This window comes from Schistocerca piceifrons, chromosome X (genome assembly GCF_021461385.2).
Source record: "Schistocerca piceifrons isolate TAMUIC-IGC-003096 chromosome X, iqSchPice1.1, whole genome shotgun sequence".
NCBI classification, from domain to species: domain Eukaryota; kingdom Metazoa; phylum Arthropoda; class Insecta; order Orthoptera; family Acrididae; genus Schistocerca; species Schistocerca piceifrons.
In genome coordinates, this window is record NC_060149.1 from 577,125,653 (window position 1) to 577,145,772 (window position 20,120).

General features: G+C 43.1%; 1 protein-coding gene and 1 non-coding gene across 3 annotated transcripts in view; one reads left to right on the forward strand and one right to left on the reverse strand.

Annotated features, from left to right (window-relative positions):
* The window catches only part of LOC124721197 (terminal uridylyltransferase 4-like), a 207,296-nt gene that overhangs the window by 69,729 nt on the left and 117,447 nt on the right, over positions 1-20,120 (forward strand). The gene's annotated exons all lie outside the window — the stretch shown is intronic.
* Trnat-ugu lies at positions 6,251-6,325 on the reverse strand. Its single transcript has one exon. It is a non-coding gene; the product is annotated as a tRNA-Thr (tRNA).

Sequence of the window (20,120 nt, forward strand, 5' to 3'; positions counted from 1 at the left end):
ATCTGCTGATGTCTGGGGGCTATTTGTCTTGTTTGTGTACATAGCATTTTGTCTTGGCACTCCCCATGGTGTGCACCAGTTTTAAAATTTGGGTGGACCTCTTTTGTGACCCGAGAGGAAATGCTGATCCCACCATTCCGAGACAACTATTACATTTGGTTTTTTGCGACTACCCAAATTCGATGCACATCTATACAAATGAATCAGAAGTCAATGAAAGGGTTGGTTATGCTTACGCACACTCAAGGGGGCGTGAGAAGTTTCTCTGCCAAGTGAATGCGGTATATAAACCACAGAGTTGGTATCCGTAGTGTGTGTGTGCTGCAGTACATTAAGACTGCTGCCACAAATCATTTCCTGGTCTGCAGTGGCTTCCTGAATTGCTTACCGGATTTATCTCCGTGCTACCCCAGAAATGTTTTGGTGACCAACATCCAACACCTATTAGTTGACCTCCACGGGTCCAGAATGACAATAACATTCATCTGGACACTGAACCACATGGATGTTCCTGGGAGTAAAATTGCTGACAAATTAGCAAAGAAGCAACCACAGGAGATAAATTTTGACTCATAATATTGGTCAGAGACCTAAGATTGCAACTGCAACATCAGATTTTGAAAACGTGAGATGTGGAGTGGCAGCATACTTTGACCCTCGACAATCTTGTAGTAACCAAGGGGACCACCATGGTGTGGCTTACTTTTCTCCAGTTCTCTTGCAAAGATGCTTTTACACTTCATGCACTGTGTATTGGCCACTATTGGCCACAAGTTCCTTTTGCGCCGAGAGGACTCCCCTCAGTGCAGCTGTGGTGGTCACCTATGGCCTTCAGTGACTTTCTCTCTCTGCATTGTCCTGCATTCTTGTCCACGTATTGTATTTATCTCACAGTTTAAGCTAATTGATTCTCTAGTCGGCACAGTGTTAATTTTCTTACTCCATTTTAGTAGTACTGAATATGATACCCCCTTCTTGGAGTATCTTTGAATCACTGGCTACAGTTTTTAACTGTGAGAGTTTTATCTCAGTTTTAACCATCTGTCTTCAGCTACTAGCATGTGAATTTTCAACACCGACGACAAGTCCACAAAATCTGGAACTGTCAATTCTCCTTTTTTGTTCCACATTGTTGTATGTGAATTTCTGATGCAATGAGGGACTGATAACAAAGATATTAAGTCCCTTGAAACCCATAATCATTGTCATCTTCACATTAGGGGCTATTATCTTCAAAACTTTTTAGTTTTGTCTTTAGTTTGACACAGACTTTTATACTGAGAACTTTTCATTAGTTTTTGATCTTCCAAAAACTCAAAATTTAAACTGAATGGTAATCATTATTTAGATGTTGTCCTAAGCCATTTTCCCGGGGTTTTGATTAGTGCCATTGTTTTAAGTAATTATGTGACGAGTTTCGAATCTTCACATATTATTATTTGCCATCCGTATGAAACAATGGTCAAAGTAGAGAGGATATAAAGTGTAGACTGGCAATGGCAAGGAAAGTGTTTCTGGAGAAGAGAAATTTTTTAACATCGAGAATAGATTTAAGTGTCAGGAAGTCGTTTATGAAAGTACCAGGTGATCAAAAAGTCAGTATAAATTTGAAAACTGAATAAATCACAGAATAATGTAGATAGAGAGGTACAAATTGACACACATGCTTGGAATGACATGGGATTTATTAGAACCAAAAAAATACAGAAGTTCAAAAATGTCAGACAGATGGCACTTCTTCTGATGAGAATAGCAATAATTAGCATAACAAAGTAAGACAAAGCAATGATGATGCTCTTTACAGGAAATGCTCTATATGTCCACCATCATTCCTCAACAATAGCTGTAGTCGAGGAATAATGTTGTGAACAGCACTGTAAAGCATGTCCGGAGTTATGGTGAGGCATTGGCGTCGGATGTTGTCTTTCAGCATCCCTAGAGATGTCGGTCGATTATGATACACCTGCGACTTCAGGTAACCCCAAAGCCAATAATCGCATGGACTGCGGTCTGGGGACCTGGGAGGCCGAGCATGACGAAAGTGGCGGCTGAGCACACGATCATCACCAATCAATGCGCGCAAGAGATCTTTCACGCGTCTAGCAATATTTGTTTTTTGTTCTAATAAAACCCCATGTCATTCCAAGCAAGTGTGTCAATTTTTACCTCTCTGTCTTCGTTATTCCGTGGTTTATTAAGTTTTCAAATTTATACTGACTTTTTGATCACCCGGTATTTGCATGGAGTGTAGCCATGTATGGAAGTGAAACATTGACAATAAATAGTTTAGACAAGAAGAGAATAGAAGCTTTCGAAATGTGGTGCTACAGTACAATGCTGAAGATTAGATGGGTAGATCACATAACTAATGAGGAGGTATTGTATAGAATTGGAGAGAAGAGAAATTTGTGGCACAACTTGACTAGAAGAAGGGATCAGTTGGTAGGGCATATTCTGGGGCATCAAGGGATCACCAGTTTAGTATTGGAGGGCAGCGTGGAGGGAGACTAAGAGATGAATACACTAAACAGATTCAGAAGGATGTAGGTTGCAGTAGGTACTGGGTGATGAAGAACCTTGCACAGGATAGAGTAGCATGGAGAGCTGCATCAAACTAGTCTCTGGACTGAAGACTACAACAGCAACAACATGAAACAATGTTACATATGCTAGATGCTAGGCACTTCAAAGAATGTATTATTAAGCATCTGTTCAGTTTAGTCAAAAAAATTCCAGTGGTATGAGATCTCATTCCTTACAGATAATACTTGTCTCCATTCTGTTACCTTTTGCTTGAGTGACCCAGCCATCAAATTATTACTCTAATGTCCACACATGTTACCAAAGGAAGACACAGTTAGTTACTGCAAATGTCACACCTCATCACTCTGAAGTTAAAAAGTACTCCTAGTTAAGAAAAATTTGATTATTTGTCAAGTGTACTGACCCATCATTAACTTGGTACAGGCCTATCACTTTAACCTCCATTTAAACATTTATTATTACAGTAACTTCGGTCCTTTCTGCCTTTTAAATTTCCATTTTGATTCACTGTTAAATTTGACTCATATTTGCCATTAATCTCAAATAATTACAGAATTCTTGAAATATTAACTAAAAGGAGATAGAAGTAACTATGGTGGGACTATGTACAAGGGTGGTTTAAAAAGTTCTCGAAATGGAATGGAAAAATAGTACATACATCACGGAAACTTATTTTATTTTTCAATGTAGTCTCCTTGTAGTTTAATGCACATGGTCCAATGATATTCCAGTGCCTTGATCCCATCTCGAAAATGAGTTTCTGCCAGGCCTGCAAAATAGTTGTCAACTCCGGCTATCAATTCTTCGTTTGAAGTGAAACTTCCTCTACCAAGAAAAATTTTCAGTTTTGGGAAGAGATGGAAATCTGACTGAGCCATATCAGGTAAATAAGGCATGTGTGGCAACCTTAGTTCGTGTAATTTTGCCATGGCGATGACACTCGTGTACAGGTGCGCATTGTCTTGATGGAAGATGACTTTCTTCCTTGCTAAACGTGGACTTTTTTCACGTATCTTTTATTGCTATTTGTCCAGGAGGTTAGCATAGTATTCTCCAATAATTGTTTGCCCAGATAATCTACAAACAGGATCCCCTCGCATCCCAGAACGCTGACACTATGATCTGTCCCACCAAAGGAATTGTCTTTGCTTTCTTTGGTGGCGGAGAATCATCATATTGCAGCTGCTTTGATTGTTGTTTTGTCTCTGGGGTATAGTAGTGCACCCAAGTTCCATCTGTGGTCACAAACTGCTGCAAAAAATCTTGTTTGTCTCTCCTAAAATGGGCCAAACATTGTTCCGATATGTCCATTCTCATGCATTTTTGATCCGGCATCAAGAGTCGCAGCACCCACCTTGCAGATAACTTTTTCATTTCTAATTCTTCAGTTAAAATGTTATATACCCTTTCAGGTGACATCTGGCGAGTGTAATTTTACGTACTTTCAATCGGTGATCCTCCATATTGTGCACTTTAGCAATGATTTCTGGAGTAGTGACACATCTTGGCCGACCACTGTACAGATCACCATATAAGCTCTCCAAATTTAAATTCATTTGTCCACTTGGCAACAGTTGAATATGAAGGAGCAGAGTTCCGCAGTGTATTCTGGAAATCAGCATGAATGTCCTTTGTTTTCATACCTCTCTTTACGAATTGCTTAATCACTGCTCAAATCTAGTTTTTTGCCCCCCCCCCCCCATCTCCACAAATCACTACATGTGAACAACAACAGAGCTACATCACCACCACCACAACTCTCTTCCAAGAGCACTGACTTGATGTGCATTTACATGCAACAGTCCAATGAATATCATGTGTACAATTTGTTGCGCTAGTGCTGACCTCGCGGTGATTCCGAGAACTTTTCAGACCACCCTCATATGTTATTAAACAGCATTTAGGAGTGCATGAATTAGGAGGACACTGATATATGACGTTTGTTATGCTGTGGGTGAAACTTTTCGCAAATATAGGTGAGAGATGTGCTAACTGTGAAGGCAAAGACTGCCAATCCTTAGTGTGCAAAAAAGTTGAAATGGCCGAAAGCAGGGGGCAACTACAGTCATTATTCTTTTCCTGAGGGCATGCAGCACCACTATATGACTTAATGATGGCATCCTCTTTGGTAAACTGTTCCAGAGGTAAAATGGTCCCCCGTTGGGATCTCCAGATGTAGACTACTGAGGAGGATATCCTCACCAGGAAAAACAAAACTGGCATTCCGGAATGTTAGGTAATCGGGTAAATAGGTTAGATAAAGAATGTAAAAAGGAAAATTAATAGGTTCAGGTTAGATACATCGGGAAGAGTGATGGCAGGAAGAACCTGACTTCCGGCCAGGCGAGTACAAGGTTATAAATTCAAAATCAGATGGGTACAGTGGAGTAGGTCTGATAATGAATAAGAAAATAGGAATGTGGGTAAGCTTCTATAAAGAGCATAGTGAATGCATTATCATAGCCAAGATAGACATCAAGCCAACACACACCATAGTAAAACAAGTTTGTATGGAAATGAGTTCTGCAGACGAAGAAGTTGAAAAAAATGTATTATGAAACAAGAGAAAACTCAGATAGTTAATGGAAATGAAAATACAGTGTGATGGGTGACTGGAATTCTGACAGCATGAAAAAGAAAAGAAGGAAAAATAGTAGGAGAACATGAACTTGGGAAAGGAATAAAAGAGGAAGCTACCTGGTAGAATTTTGCCCAGAGCATAATTTATGCTAAAACTCTGTTTAAGAGTCATCAAAGAAGAGTGCAAACATGGAAAAGACTTCGGGACACTGGAAGGTTTGAGACTGATCATACAGGATGACTCAAAGGAACAGGAAATTTTGGAATGGAGATTAATGGATGAGCACAATTACTTTATACGCCTGTCTTTATGTCAGTGTATAGTACAGAGTGTGATATCATTGAATGTCAGAAGCAATTTTATATCTTGAATATCACATCCAATAGATGAACTCACACATTCCTGCAACCTGACAGGAATTTAATGTGTGGCTAGACCTTACATTTCAGTAGGAAACCTGGAGATTTCTTCTCATATTCTTCCTTTAAGTTCTTTGGTGGCGGCAGGTCGAGTATGGTAAACTGCACTCTAAAGGGGGTCCCACAAGAAAAAAAAATCACAAACTGTCAGGTCAGGTGATCTTGGGGACTGTGGCATGTCACCAAGCCTTAAAATGACTTGGTAATCAAACAATCCTCACACAGCTCCCATCGATATCTGTGCTGTATGTGCTGTTACACCGTCACATTGAACACAGCTGTTAGCAGGAAAATGCAGCAGTTCATCCTCAACAAAACTTTCCATCATGGCAACATACTGAGTAGACTTTAAAGTTGTTGTGCACCCGACATCTTCTTAAAAAAAAAAGTAGAGGCTTATAATACCAATCAATGACATGACACATCTTACAGTAATCTCACTGCTGTGCAGTGGATGCTCGTGTAGCTGATATGGATTTTGCTGGGACCAATAGCAAAAACTCTGTTTATTGACAAAGCCACTAAGGTGGAAGTAACATTTGTCCGACATCCACAGTTTGTTGATTAAATTGACGTAGTCTTGCACTTCTGCCAACATGCATTCAGCATATTGTGTACTAATTAACATGTTGAAATTATAATTAAATGGACACCCTAGCTGCAAACAGGCGTTGATGTACTTCATTGGGGACATGATGAAAATGTGTGCCCCAACCGGGGCTCGAACCCGGGATCTCCTGCATACATGGCAGACGCTCTATCCATCTGAGCCACCGAGGGCACAGAGGATAGTGCGCCTGCAGGGACTTATCCATTGCACGCTCCCCGTGAAACCCACATTCCCAACATGTCCACACCACTACATTCGTAGTGCGCCTAATAGATGTTTGCCCATCATACTCATTACTCGCGACAGATTAATCTTCCAAGTCCCGTACGAGTTCGGGCATAGCGTGCGTGTTCGCACAAGAAGGTCAATGGCCGGGAAGACATATTTTAACTATATATGACAGTAGTATCTGTTCCCGAAAGAACAGTTACCGTAGATGACCATGCAGCTTTGCTAGAAATGAAATGATAATTAAATGTACACCCTAGCTGCAAACAGGCGTTGATGTACTTCATTGGGGACATGTTGAAAATGTGTGCTCCTACTGGGACTCGAACCCGCAGGCGCACTATACTCTGTGCCCTCAGTGGCTCAGATGGATAGAGCGTCTGCCATGTAAGCAGGAGATCCTGGGTTCGAGTCCCGATTGGGGCACACATTTTCAACATGTCCCCAATGAGGTACATCAACGCCTGTTTGCAGCTAGGGTGTCCATTTAATTATCATTTCATTTCTAGCAAAGCTGCGTGGTCATCTACGGTAGTTCTTTTGGGAACAGATACTACCGTCATACATTAGCATGTTGTTAGGTTGAAATTGCTGAATGATCCCCAGCTTGTACAAATGGAACTTTAAATCCACTTTCAGTATTCATTGAACACTCATACGATGCAGCTGTAGAGGCGAACAGTGTGCTGTGGGGTTCTTACAAAAGCAGTTTCCGTACTGCCGGTATTGTCTCCTGTGAGAGTGCTTCAGGGTCTCCCTGTAGATAGCATATTCAGTGCAAAACCATTTGCTTTAAAACTACAGACCCATGTGTTGATTGCAAGGGCTGAGGAAACACAACTATTCTGTTTGGTGTTGAAATGATGTCAAAATTCCTGACACGTTGCCTCCACACTTCCATTCTTGTAATGGGCATTTACTGCAAAGGCATGCTGCACACCATTCCATTGCTCCATGTTTACTGCTTGCTAGATGGCAAGACAGTGTCAGCACCATTCTATGTCATTTGACATCACCTACAGCATGTTGCAAAATTTCTGATTCTTTTTGAGTTGCCCTGTGTAATCGTAAGACAGGTGTTTAGAAATCAGATTTTAAACTGTAAGACATTTCCCGGAACAGATGTCAATTCTTACCCATAACTTACTGGTTATGGCACCCAGGGCTCTCACAACACTTTCGTGAGTATGTGCTTGGCTACCATAGGGCGTGAGCCTTTGCAGTATTACTTACTTTCTGTGCTGCAGGGGTATATTTCCACTATCTCTTTCCCCCCTGTATCTCCATCGTATGGGTTTCTTGGTGCAGACTCTTCTTGGACCTTGTTTATTATCGGTACTGCTGAAAGTTGTTAAAACAACTGGAGTACTTCAATTTCAGTTGCCCTGTCCAGTGCATTCTGTCTGCCTGTCATTGTTTATGGCACAGTATTTAGTTTTAGAATATCCCCGAGTTTCACCCAGCTGACTTCATTGGTTAAAAAGTAAGCTTTAGCTGGTCCATGTGGATGCAGATACTTCACCAAAATATCTTGCTTCTCTTCAGAACAGTCCATAACAAAGGCAAGGTACCATTTAGAATCGTAGACACAAATAATGTAAGAAGACGGCCTGATATCCTGCAATGATACTGCTTGGTATTGTACTGGAGACTGATGTGCCTCTGCACTGTGTGTGAAGTAACCCACACAATATCTCGCAGAGCATGAAATTCGATACATCTTAACAACATTCTTTCCAGCACTGTCTTGTGTTTACAATTGGCCTGCACTGATCAAATCTTTCATGCATCATCATTGCACTGTTATTTTCAATGTCTTCTGAGGACACATATGAGAAGGGAATACCCTTCATCTCTTGTGATGCAAATTTGAAAAGTGCTTGTACATTGAGGACTGGCAGCCAGTCTTTTGATTGTCCACCCCCCCTCTCCACCCCCCCCCCCCCCCCCACCCCTCCTCCAACTCTATCACAGGCATTCTTCGCATGGCTAGTGGCAAAGAAATACCATCAGCATCAATTCTGAAGTGCTCAGAATGCAGTATCAGATTTTTAAATTTTCTGGTTTTTATATTGAGATGATGCTACATCTGAGAAGTAGAGAATTTTTCCTAAGGTTGGCATTGCATCTTTTATATAGGGAATAATGGTTTTCTGATAATAATGTACTGCAGCTGTTGAGTGAATGAGATAGTCACTTATAATGCACTTTGTCTTTACAGTTGATAATGCTGACCCTGATTTCTGTAGATAAACTACAAAAGGATGCGCTGTGGTCTGGGATTGATGCCATTGAAATCTTTGTGCTGCATCTTGTACAATAAATGAGTAATTCTGAGAAGAATCTCCAATCACAATACACTCTGTTGGGCCAAGTGTTTCTTTCAGTGAAGCTAGATAATGTGATTGTTGTTTTGTTATAAAATGAGGACTTTTCAGCAGTTCCAGTTTGTTGAAAATATTGTGTATGAAATCATCAACTGTTTCCACCACTGATATCAATGTATACCGATCTGTTGTGATCCACTGCATACACAGGAAACCTTCAGCCAAACACATTGCTTCCGATTCTGCAAGAAGAGCTGAAATACAATGCACTCCAGAGCACTTATCACACTTATACAGGGTGTTACAAAAAGGTACGGCCAAACTTTCAGGAAACATCCCTCACACACAAATAAAGAAAAGATGTTATGTGGACATGTGTCCGGAAACGCTTAATTTCCATGTTAGAGCTCATTTTAGTTTCGTTCTTCCACTTGCGCTCAATGGAGCACGTTGTTATGATTTCATACGGGGTACTCTACCTGTGCTGCTAGAACATGTGCCTTTACAAGTACGACACAACATGTGGTTCATGCACGATAGAGCTTCTGCACATTTCAGTCGAAGTTTTCGTACGCTTCTCAACAACAGATTTGTTGACAGATGGATTGGTCAATTCCATGGTTCCATGGCCTCCATGCTCTCCTGACCTCAACCCTCTTGACTTTCATTTATGGGGGCATTTGAAAGCTCTTGTCTACGCAACCCCGGTACCAAATGTAGAGACTCTTCGTGCTAGTATTGTGGACCGCTGTGATACAATACGCCATTCTCCAGGGCTGCATCAGCACATCAGGGATTCCATGCGACGTAGGGTGGATGCATGTATCCTCGCTAACGGAGGACATTTTGAACATTTCCTGTAACAAAGTGTTTGAAGTCACACTGGTACGTTCTGTTGCTGTGTGTTTCCATTCCATGATTAATGTGATTTGAAGAGAAGTAATAAAATGAGCTCTAACATGGAAAGTAAGCGTTTCCGGACACACGTTCGCATAACATATTTTCTTCCTTTGTGTGTGAGGAATGTTTCCTGAAAGTTTGATCGTACCTTTTTGTAACACCCTGTTTAACATACAGTCCTCACTTTCTGTAGAGCAGACAGTCTTCTCAAGTAAGTCTGTAGTTGCCTTACTTAGCTTGGTGACATCTAACATCAGCTTCATGTTCTGGTGATGAATACAAACACACACAGCATGGGTTCCATGAGCACCTGTGAGTACACACCATTTGGGACGCAACTGTGCAAATTTCGAGAAACCAGTTTTATAAGTGGGGAAACTTCTCTTTGAAGGCTGCATACAGCTCCTTCAAATTCACTAAAACAAGACATTTCTGCTTGTGTTCTTTAACACCACATTCCGATCAGACAGTTACAAAGTCTTTAATCCCTGGACACAAACGACTGTACTCATCATCTTCATAAAATGTACAAACAGCGTGTTGTACAGTATCACATAAAGACTTATGTCCACAAAGTGTCACATTAGGCAAGATTCCTTGTTTTTCCTTCTGTATCCTGGCCTTCCAAACCAAATATTCTGACACCCCAAATTCCCTAGCGCATATGCAATTGCCCGCTTTGAAGGAAGGAAACTGATAATCTTGGTTTTTATTTCATAGGTAGCCATTTTACATTTTTCTTTTAGCCTTTCAATAAGATCAGCAAAGTTTGTTTGGGGTGGAAATTGAAGGAAATGATCCTCATCGTTAGGTATTGTAACTTCGAGACACTTCTCCAAGTGCTTATGAACAGCAGAGCAGATTTTCTTGTACTTCATTTTGCCATGTAAGACTTTTTTACTACTACTCAGATGCAGTTTCTTAAGTGGTGACACACTGAGAGCACTACAGGCCGCATTCACTGCAGCTACAAATTCTTCAGCAGGCCAAAAACTGTCACTTGTGTGTATTGAACATTCATTCTTTCAGTTGCCTCTTATACTGGTGTTAATCATGCAATAACACTTTGAGCACAGATATTTGCCAGGTGTAAGCTTAACATTACCAGAAAGCAGCCTACACAGCTTTGTGGAAATAACTCTCAGAAATTTTTTTACCACAGTCTTGTGATGAGGGAATGGGTTACAACATACATGACGAAAACCAAGTTTCCTCATCATTAATTTGTAATCGTGTACGAACAACCAATAGGTGTTTTATTTCATCACTATAGTCACACATATGTTTGAGTCCTGATTGTCTACTGTAAGATAGTTCGACACTCCTGTCCTAATGCTGTACCAAGAAAACATTTCTCCATGTCATCCACACACCAACCAAGAACTTCATGACTGACTTCCATACTGAACTGTAGTGTTATGCACACTCCTCATAAGATGATTCACTACTGTACACAGTGACAGCACAGCTGTGATTGGATAGTGGTGGTGGACCAGTTGGGATTCCTGGGCTGGTAGAACTGTATTACAGGTGGTGTGTTGGGTTGCTTTCTGCCCATAAAAAAAGAAATTATTATTACATGCATCATATCAGGCTTCCCACAAGTGATGGATGGGACATTTGGAGTTAGGGAAATCAAAATAAAATGTTTAATTTAAATCTTTGATTTCTTTACCAGGAATTCAAACATTTATTATTTGATAGACATGGTTAATGGACAATTTTAGTAATTCATCATTATTTTTGTCTGCAGTTTTGACTATAGTTGTGGATTAACACCATAAAAATAAAACAGTGAAAAATTAAAAATTTAATGTTGAATTTAACTTGATGCACTTTGGACACTTCGGAAAACATCCTTGAAAGATAGCAGTGTCATGGTTTGATGCTTTAGAGCAGGACCGCACAAGGTGCATGCACCGGTGCATCGCACAGTGCAGAGTGCAGAAGATGGCTGCGGTGCAGACCCCCCACTACTCGGCTTTGCACAACAGCGCTGCCTCTCACTTCCTTAGCTTGTGTCGCTCGCGCCGCCCGTCTCGACCTGTTTAAAAGCTTTTACCCTGTCGTCTTCGTCATTGCCAAATACTAATGTACACTAGGTGGAGAGCTTAGTTTTGTGTACCAGTACAAAAGAGATTTATATAATAACTGTAATGGTAACAATTTTAAATTTGGTTTCAACACAAATGTATCTTCCTTTGTGCTCTTTATTTTATTTGCAATTATGCTACTAAGATCTGGAACAAGACATTGGCTGACAGCAATTCTGAGAGAATTTTTTAAATTACAATTAGAAATACTCGCACGCAATCTAGTTTTTGTACAAACAGAAAAAAAACACAAGTGGAACCAAACATAGAAACAATCTTCGCTGCTTCTATGTGTAACTTGGGAAATTATTCCTTCGGCAAATTCTGGTAGAATTGGAGCAAACCTTTTGTATTGTAAAACACACCCTTTTGGTGAACATCGCTTTGCAAATCAGTTAGTTCGAAATGTAAATCTGAAGGCGCACTTTCAATATCCATCGAAAAAGGTTTCACAAAAACAGAGAGAATTGGCTACAGGTAGGTAATTTCCTGAAACAATAACAAATCCAATGTTAATAAATGAAAGTAATGTAAGCCATTGTTTCGAAGTACTAAAATGCGATAGATTTTAATAAACATGTAATGTGTACTATTGGTTTTAATGTAATGTTACACTTGCATATGTAACGCAATCTCCTTTATTTAGCTGTATGTCATATAGCGGCACATTACCTGGAATCGGTCGTTAAACACATTTTCAAGGGATTGAAGCACCTCGACGTATTTTTCAAAGCGTGCTCCTTTCTGCACAGATGCTGTCAAACAAAAACATAGTACCGTTTTGATTAGAGCGGTTATAAAAATCAGGCAGTTTTAATAAAGGTACAATTTATAACTCGCTTACCTAGTTCAGGAAAGTGTTGCGTATTTTTCTCTGAAAGGTTGTTTTTGAGGAGCTTCAGTTTATACTGGAAAGCGTTTATTTTGCTGATCATATCGTTGATGAGATTGTTTTCTTTTTGGAGTTTCAGACTTAAATCATTTAGGAGAGCCATAATGTCTGCTAAAAATCCTAAATCGGCCGCCCATTCAGGGTCATGAAAAAGTGGCTCCGGACGTCCTTTGCTCTCCAAAACCTGAGCCACAGTGTGGCGTAGTCGAAAAATTCGGGAAATCACTTTCCATTTGCTCAGCCAGCGCACCTCAGCGTGGTAGGGAATAACTGGATACTCCTCTTCAAAGGAAATCAAAAATTCTTTGAACTGACGATGAGTGAGTCCATGAGAACAAATGTAGTTCATGATACGCACCACTACCTTCATCACATCTTGAAGACCGATAACTTTCGCACAAAGAGCCTCTTGGTGTGCAAAACAATGAACAGAAGGTAAATTTGGCATGTTAAGTATTTTCCGCAGTAGGCCAATAAAGCCTTTTGCTTTACCGCACATTGCTGGTGCCCCGTCTGTGGTTACGGAAAACAGCTTTTCCCAAGGGAGTCCTATTCCCTCAGCTGGCATTTCAACAGCTGCTAAAAAATCCGCCCCTGTAACAGTGTCCTTCAACGAAATCATATCCAGGAGCTCTTCCGTTACATGTAGGTAGTCGTCCACGCCACGCAAAAATATTGCTAACTGAGCCGTGTCGTTAATATCCGTGGACTCATCAAGTGCAATGGAGTACGCGAGGAAGTTTTCAATTTTGGCTACCAGTTGTTCATGCAAATTCTCAGCAATGTCGTTGATTCTCCGATTATTGTCATTCTGGAAAGTGGTATTCTGCTGTACGCGGGAGCTAATGTGGGATTCATTGTCTCTACTACGTCTAACATAATGTTTTTTTATTAATGGCCCGTCCATAAATGGCCTCCCCGCTCTTGCTAAACGTAGAGCAACTTTGTAACTAGCTCTGAGAGTCCTTTCGCAACACCCCTCATCTTCTTCAGCCTCAAATAGAGAAACAAAGATATGTTAGAAATAATTTATGCGAAAACAAAAACTAAGGAATCCAAACAAATGTTATTTCGTTTCGCATGACCTTTAACCAAAATATACATGGTAAAGTACTTGCAACAAACCGCGTTTGTAGATACAGAATTCTCTTCTGCAAGAATTTGCAACTTCCGTAATTCTTCCTCTCTGGCATCCCCTGTTATATAACTATACTTTTCTGAATGCAATTTGCTGTAGTGCCTTTCAATAGACGATTTTCTGACACACGTAATTAGTGTACCGCAGATTAGACATTTGGCTTTATTGTCACAACGCACAAAGAAGTAGGAGAGTTCCCATTCCAGTTTAAGGTGACTTTCGGCAATTTTCCCTTTTTTTGGAGCAGATGGTTCCATTATTCCGGTAATTGTCTTGCGCTTACGTATTCCAATGTTGACTAAGCCGTTTGGCAGCGCATTCGGCAGCGCACAGCGTCAGCCTCACCTAGCAAGCTGAGTTGAGGCGAAGTATGCCGAGTTGAACCGATGCACTGTGCAGGCACTCGCTTTGCACGTGTGCGGTTTTACGTGTTTATGCGGCCCTGCTTTAGGGGATAGGTTTTAACTTAATTACGTCATATAAATTGTCCCATCCATCCCAGGTAGCATGTGCCATCCATCACAGTGTTTATCCATCACAGTGTTTATGCATGAAAAAAACAATTTGAATTAAAATATAACTTACAGAATTCAGAAGATCTTGAGCATGTTTCAATGAAATGAAAGTCTTTCTTTACTATCAAAAACCAGTGCATGATTTTAGTGACAGATGGGAGAACTTTCATTGTAAAACAGAAATTACTTCAAAAGAACTTGCTACTGAAAACGAGCTTAATAATCATTGCAACAATGAACTGTTCATCAATAATGATGTGAAATCATTGCCAACTTGACACCATTCAGTTTACCACCACCACCCACAGGTGTCATTTCTCTAAGATGATAGTGATAAATGAAAGGGGAAAAAAAGTTGCAGAATGTTTCTATTCTTTACACTTTATTTCAGTGACTTAGGATTTCATTGAAACTGTTCACAGTCATGACTTTCACATTTTTAACTTCCACTCATAGGCTCATTCACTCATGGAATGCCTGGTATAATATGTGGCGTATCAGTATTAGAACATTGTCAAATGACTTACAATATATGGGAGTAACACAAAGATATTTTGGGGGTAATTAAACTTGGATACAAGCCACACAATGAAGCAATTTGCAGCACAATGTGACCTTGCATGCATTGCATTTGGGGAGGTCCCAAATAGTGATTTTCATCAATTTTGGAATTTTCAACATCAAAAAAATCAGTATGTGCATGCAAGTAACACAGCCAAATTTGTTTCATGAATTCAGCCGTACCACCTCTCTATACACACCAAATATTGTTTCAGTACTATCGTTCACACATGAGATAAAAAAACATTGGAAACTTGCAAAAATGTGATAACTTGTGTAGCTGTTTGTCTATGTATAACTTCCGAACCAAACACGGAACCGCATCTCCTGCAACAGCGGTCCTGATCAGGGATTATGATCGCAGTCTGCATCCTGTCCCTCCTCGCTGAACTCCAACTGTTTCCTCTACCACCTCTCCTTCAGGCCCACTCACATACACCCCTGTAGCAGACGGCCTCAAGATGAACCAAGTCTTTTGGACTTGATGATAGGTCAGGACGAAGCTGTGGGAGAGGAATGCACCACGGAGTAATGAAATACTTTAAATGATCAGAGTCTCACTTTACAATACTTGTAAGCAAATCTCAATTACTGGCATTTAAAATGGGCAATTCTCATGACATCAATGCACCTGCACTAAATTAAGTTCATATCTCAGGTACTGAAATGTGCAACCCCCATGGGGACTGAGCTAGGCCTTCCTAAAGTTACAGTTTTGGCCATTTTCTTTTCAAAAAATGTGCCACCATGTGTGACCTCCTAGCTCCTGTACTAAATCAGATACAGTCAAAAGTTTGGTCTCATTTGATAGGGAACACCTTCCCCTTCTAGGAGAAAGCAATAATGTGTTGCAATGGTTCATGGTTTGGTCAAAAATAATACTATGGAGAAGGCACAATGAGCTGGAGCATTGTCATGGTGTAGCACTCAACTCCTGTCTTCTCACAATGCAGGCCTTTTCTTCCGCAGTTCCATGCTGGATGGCTGTAGTGTTTCCACTGCAGAGGAGGTAGTCAACTCTTATGCTCTTCAGGATATCCATTCCTGCACTGGTGATTCTTTTCTCATCTGAAGCGACTCTTTAAGCAATTTGTGAGCTCTTGACCAGTATTATCCTTACAATCCCTTTGTCTTGGTTTTACAGGATTCCCTGTGTGCCCATGAACAATTTGGATGGCCAGTGACCTTCATGTGGACTCTGGGTCCTGTTGGAATACTGGGGAATGAACTTGCAGATAGATTAGCCAAAGTGACTACCCGTAAGCCAACTCTTGAGATAGGTATTCCAAAAACAGATCTCTAATCAGTATTACGCCCGCTGTGGGCCCGGGGCTTAGAATAGGCCTGAGGTATTCCTGCCTGTCATAAGAGGTGACTAAAGGAGTGTCACACCTTTCGGCCTTTATGTGATGTTCCCTATTAGGGTTTGACCTCCATTTTTCAAAATTTTCCCGAAGAGCAAGCCATTGGGGAAGGGCGCCTTACATGGTGCATCATGTCCATCATGCATTGAGATCTTTAGCCCGCTTTCTCGTTGTGGCATTGCAGTCCTGCTCATCTTCCATCTTTTGAGTGAGGACACCTTCCTGGGTGCGTTTTCCTCCACTCACTATGAAGTGTTGTTTTCTGTGCCGTCGATGACCATGGAATTCTTTGCACCTTATATCCAGCACGGTAGCCAGTCCATTGTGGTGGGGCTGCCATGTACCTTGTTGGTTGTAGCCCCCTGACTACACAGGGATTGCTCTGCTGATGTCTGTGCCGTTAACTCTCCGTGTATGCCAAGGAGTAGATGCCCATCACCCTGGGGCATTGGGACTCTCGGCAATGGCCATCCTGCCAGGTGGCCTTTGGTGAGGCTGGGTGGCGTCCGTGGAGAGGGCACCTGGTTGGAGTGGGTGGCATCAGGGTGGATGACGCACAATGAAGCGTACCACGTCATCACTTGCTGGTGATCAAACGCCAGCAGTCTCTAAACGTTCCAAGACTCAGTACAATGCAAGGATGTATGATCCTAAATCATTTCCCCTCCCTGGCCACACCATGGGAGGAACGCCAGGCTAAGGATGGCAGCAAACCTTATTCGCCCCGGTACCTCGTATGTATGAGACTGATAGGGACTCCTTTGTCTCAATGAAGCCTCAGTTTTTGTAGAGCATTTAGAGGACAAGTTTGGGGAGGTGGAGGGCTTATCCAAAACGCGGTCAGGGCCATTCTTGATAAAAACTGCATCCTCTGCCCAGTCATGGCCATTACTCGCTTGTGACAAGCTGGAGGATGTTTCCATTACCATCATGCCTCATAAGAGCTTAAATATGGTCCAGGGTATTATATTCCACAGGGACCTTGTTCTGCAGTCTGACAACTGCATGCCAACTTAGAGCAACGAGGAGTTCATTTCATCCGGAACGTCCATCGGGGTCCGAGGGATAATCAGGTTGCCACCGGTGCCTTCGAGGGTGACTCATTACCCGAGAAGGTCCAGGTGATGGTCTACCGCTGTGATGTGAAGCCATATATCCCTTCCCCAATTCGATGCTTTAAGTGCTGGAGGTTCGGCTGTATGTCTTCCCAGTGTACTTCCAGCATCACATGTCAAGATTGTGGATGTCTATCCCATTCCAATACTCCGTGTGCCTTGCCTCCCATCTGTGTCAACTGCATAGACCATCATTCCTCTTTCTCACTGGTGTGCAGGATTTTACAGCGAGAAAGGAAAATCATGGAAAACAAGACCCTGGACTGACTGACCTACACTGAGGTCAAGAGGAAATTTGAGTGCCTACATCCTGTAGCTATGACATCCTCTTATGCCGCCACTACGAGGACAGTTGTAGCCCCATCAGTCCTTCGAATTCCTGTTGTCTCTCAGAGCTGCAAGACTACACCTGCCACCTTGATGGTGAGGGGCACTTCCCTCTCTGTTGCTCCCGCACCACCTACCTCAGGAGCACTGTCCCCCAACTATCGGGGTCACCAGTCCCTACTTCTCAGCCAGAGAAGCGTTAGACTTCTTCAGCTCCTCTCGCTAGGAAGGGGTCTCTTGGGTCACTCCCTTCCCATGTTTCTGCTAGCGGGAAACATGACACCTGCCAGTGGCTGATGTGCCCAAAAGCAGCTGGTCGTAGGGCTTCACAATCATCCTCAGTCCCGCAGAGTGAATCAGTGAAGCCCTCCCAGCCAGAGAAACCTAAGGATCAGTGAGAGAAATCCAGAAAGAAGACCCCCAAGACCAAGGGAACTGAAGTGGCACCCACACCACCACTGCCTACAAGCTCTGCGTCTGAGGATGAGGTGAAGATTATAGCGTCCGCAGAGGACCTAGATCTGCCAGATCATCACAATGGATATAGCCTGTTCAGTAAATAAATCGGTGACAGCAGGTGATCCTGAGGCGTAGACTGCCTCATTGAGTGTTTCGTGCCTTCCCAGTCTCACAATGTCATCCTCCAGTGGAATTGTGGCGGTTTTTTCTACCACCTGGCTGAACTACGGCAACTGTTAAGCTTTACACCTGCTTTCTCATTGCCCTCCAGGAAACCTGTTTCCTGGCAATGTGGATCCTTGCCCTTCGTGGCTACAGGGGATATTACAAGAACCATAATGAATATAATAGGGTGTCAGGTGGAGTTTGTGTTTATGTCCTGAACTCAGTATGTAGTGAACCTCTGACCCTTCAAACTCCTCTTGAAGCTGTGACGCCAGCCGGAGTGGCCGAGCGGTTCTAGGCTCTACAGTCTGGAACCGCGCAACCGCTACGGTCGCAGGTTCGAATCCTGCCTCGCGCATGGATGTGTGTGATGTCATTAGGTTAGTTACGTTTAAGTAGTTCTAAGTTCTAGGGGACTGATGACCGGAGATGTTAAGTCCCATAGCGCTCAGAGCCATTTGAACCATTTGAAGCTGTGACTGTCAGGGTACGGACAACGCAGGGAATAACTGTCTCCAACGTACACTCCTGGAAATGGAAAAAAGAACACATTGACACCGGTGTGTCAGACCCACCATACTTGCTCCGGACACTGCGACAGGGCTGTACAAGCAATGATCACACGCACGGCACAGCGGACACACCAGGAACCGCGGTGTTGGCCGTCGAATGGCGCTAGCTGTGCAGCATTTGTGCACCGCCGCCGTCAGTGTCAGCCAGTTTGCCGTGGCATACGGAGCTCCATCGCAGTCTTTAACACTGGTAGCATGCCGCGACAGCGTGGACGTGAACCGTATGTGCAGTTCACGGACTTTGAGCGAGGGCGTATAGTGGGCATGCGGGAGGCCGGGTGGACGTACCGCCGAATTGCTCAACACGTGGGGCGTGAGGTCTCCACAGTACATTGATGTTGTCGCCAGTGGTCGGCGGAAGGTGCACGTGCCCGTCGACCTGGGACCGGACCGCAGCGACGCACGGATGCACGCCAAGACCGTAGGATCGTACGCAGTGCCGTAGGGGACCGCACCGCCACTTCCCAGCAAATTAGGGACACTGTTGCTCCTGGGGTATCGGCGAGGACCATTCGCAACCGTCTCCATGAAGCTGGGCTACGGTCCCGCACACCGTTAGGCCGTCTTCCGCTCACGCCCCAACATCGTGCAGCCCGCCTCCAGTGGTGTCGCGACAGGCGTGAATGGAGGGACGAATGGAGACGTGTCGTCTTCAGCGATGAGAGTCGCTTCTGCCTTGGTGCCAATGATGGTCGTATGCGTGTTTGGCGCCGTGCAGGTGAGCGCCACAATCAGGACTGCATACGACCGAGGCACACAGGGCCAACACCCGGCATCATGGTGTGGGGAGCGATCTCCTACACTGGCCGTACACCACTGGTGATCATCGAGGGGACACTGAATAGTGCACGGTACATCCAAACCGTCATCGAACCCATCGTTCTACCATTCCTAGACCGGCAAGGGAACTTGATGTTCCAACAGGACAATGCACGTCCGCATGTATCCTGTGCCACCCAACGTGCTCTAGAAGGTGTAAGTCAACTACCCTGGCCAGCAAGATCTCAGGATCTGTCCCCCGTTGAGCATGTTTGGGACTGGATGAAGCGTCGTCTCACGCGGTCTGCACGTCCAGCACGAACGCTGGTCCAACTGAGGCGCCAGGTGGAAATGGCATGGCAAGCCGTTCCACAGGACTACATCCAGCATCTCTACGATCGTCTCCATGGGAGAATAGCAGCCTGCATTGCTGCGAAAGGTGGATATACACTGTACTAGTGCCGACATTGTGCATGCTCTGTTGCCTGTGTCTATGTGCCTGTGGTTCTGTCAGTGTGATCATGTGATGTATCTGACCCCAGGAATGTGTC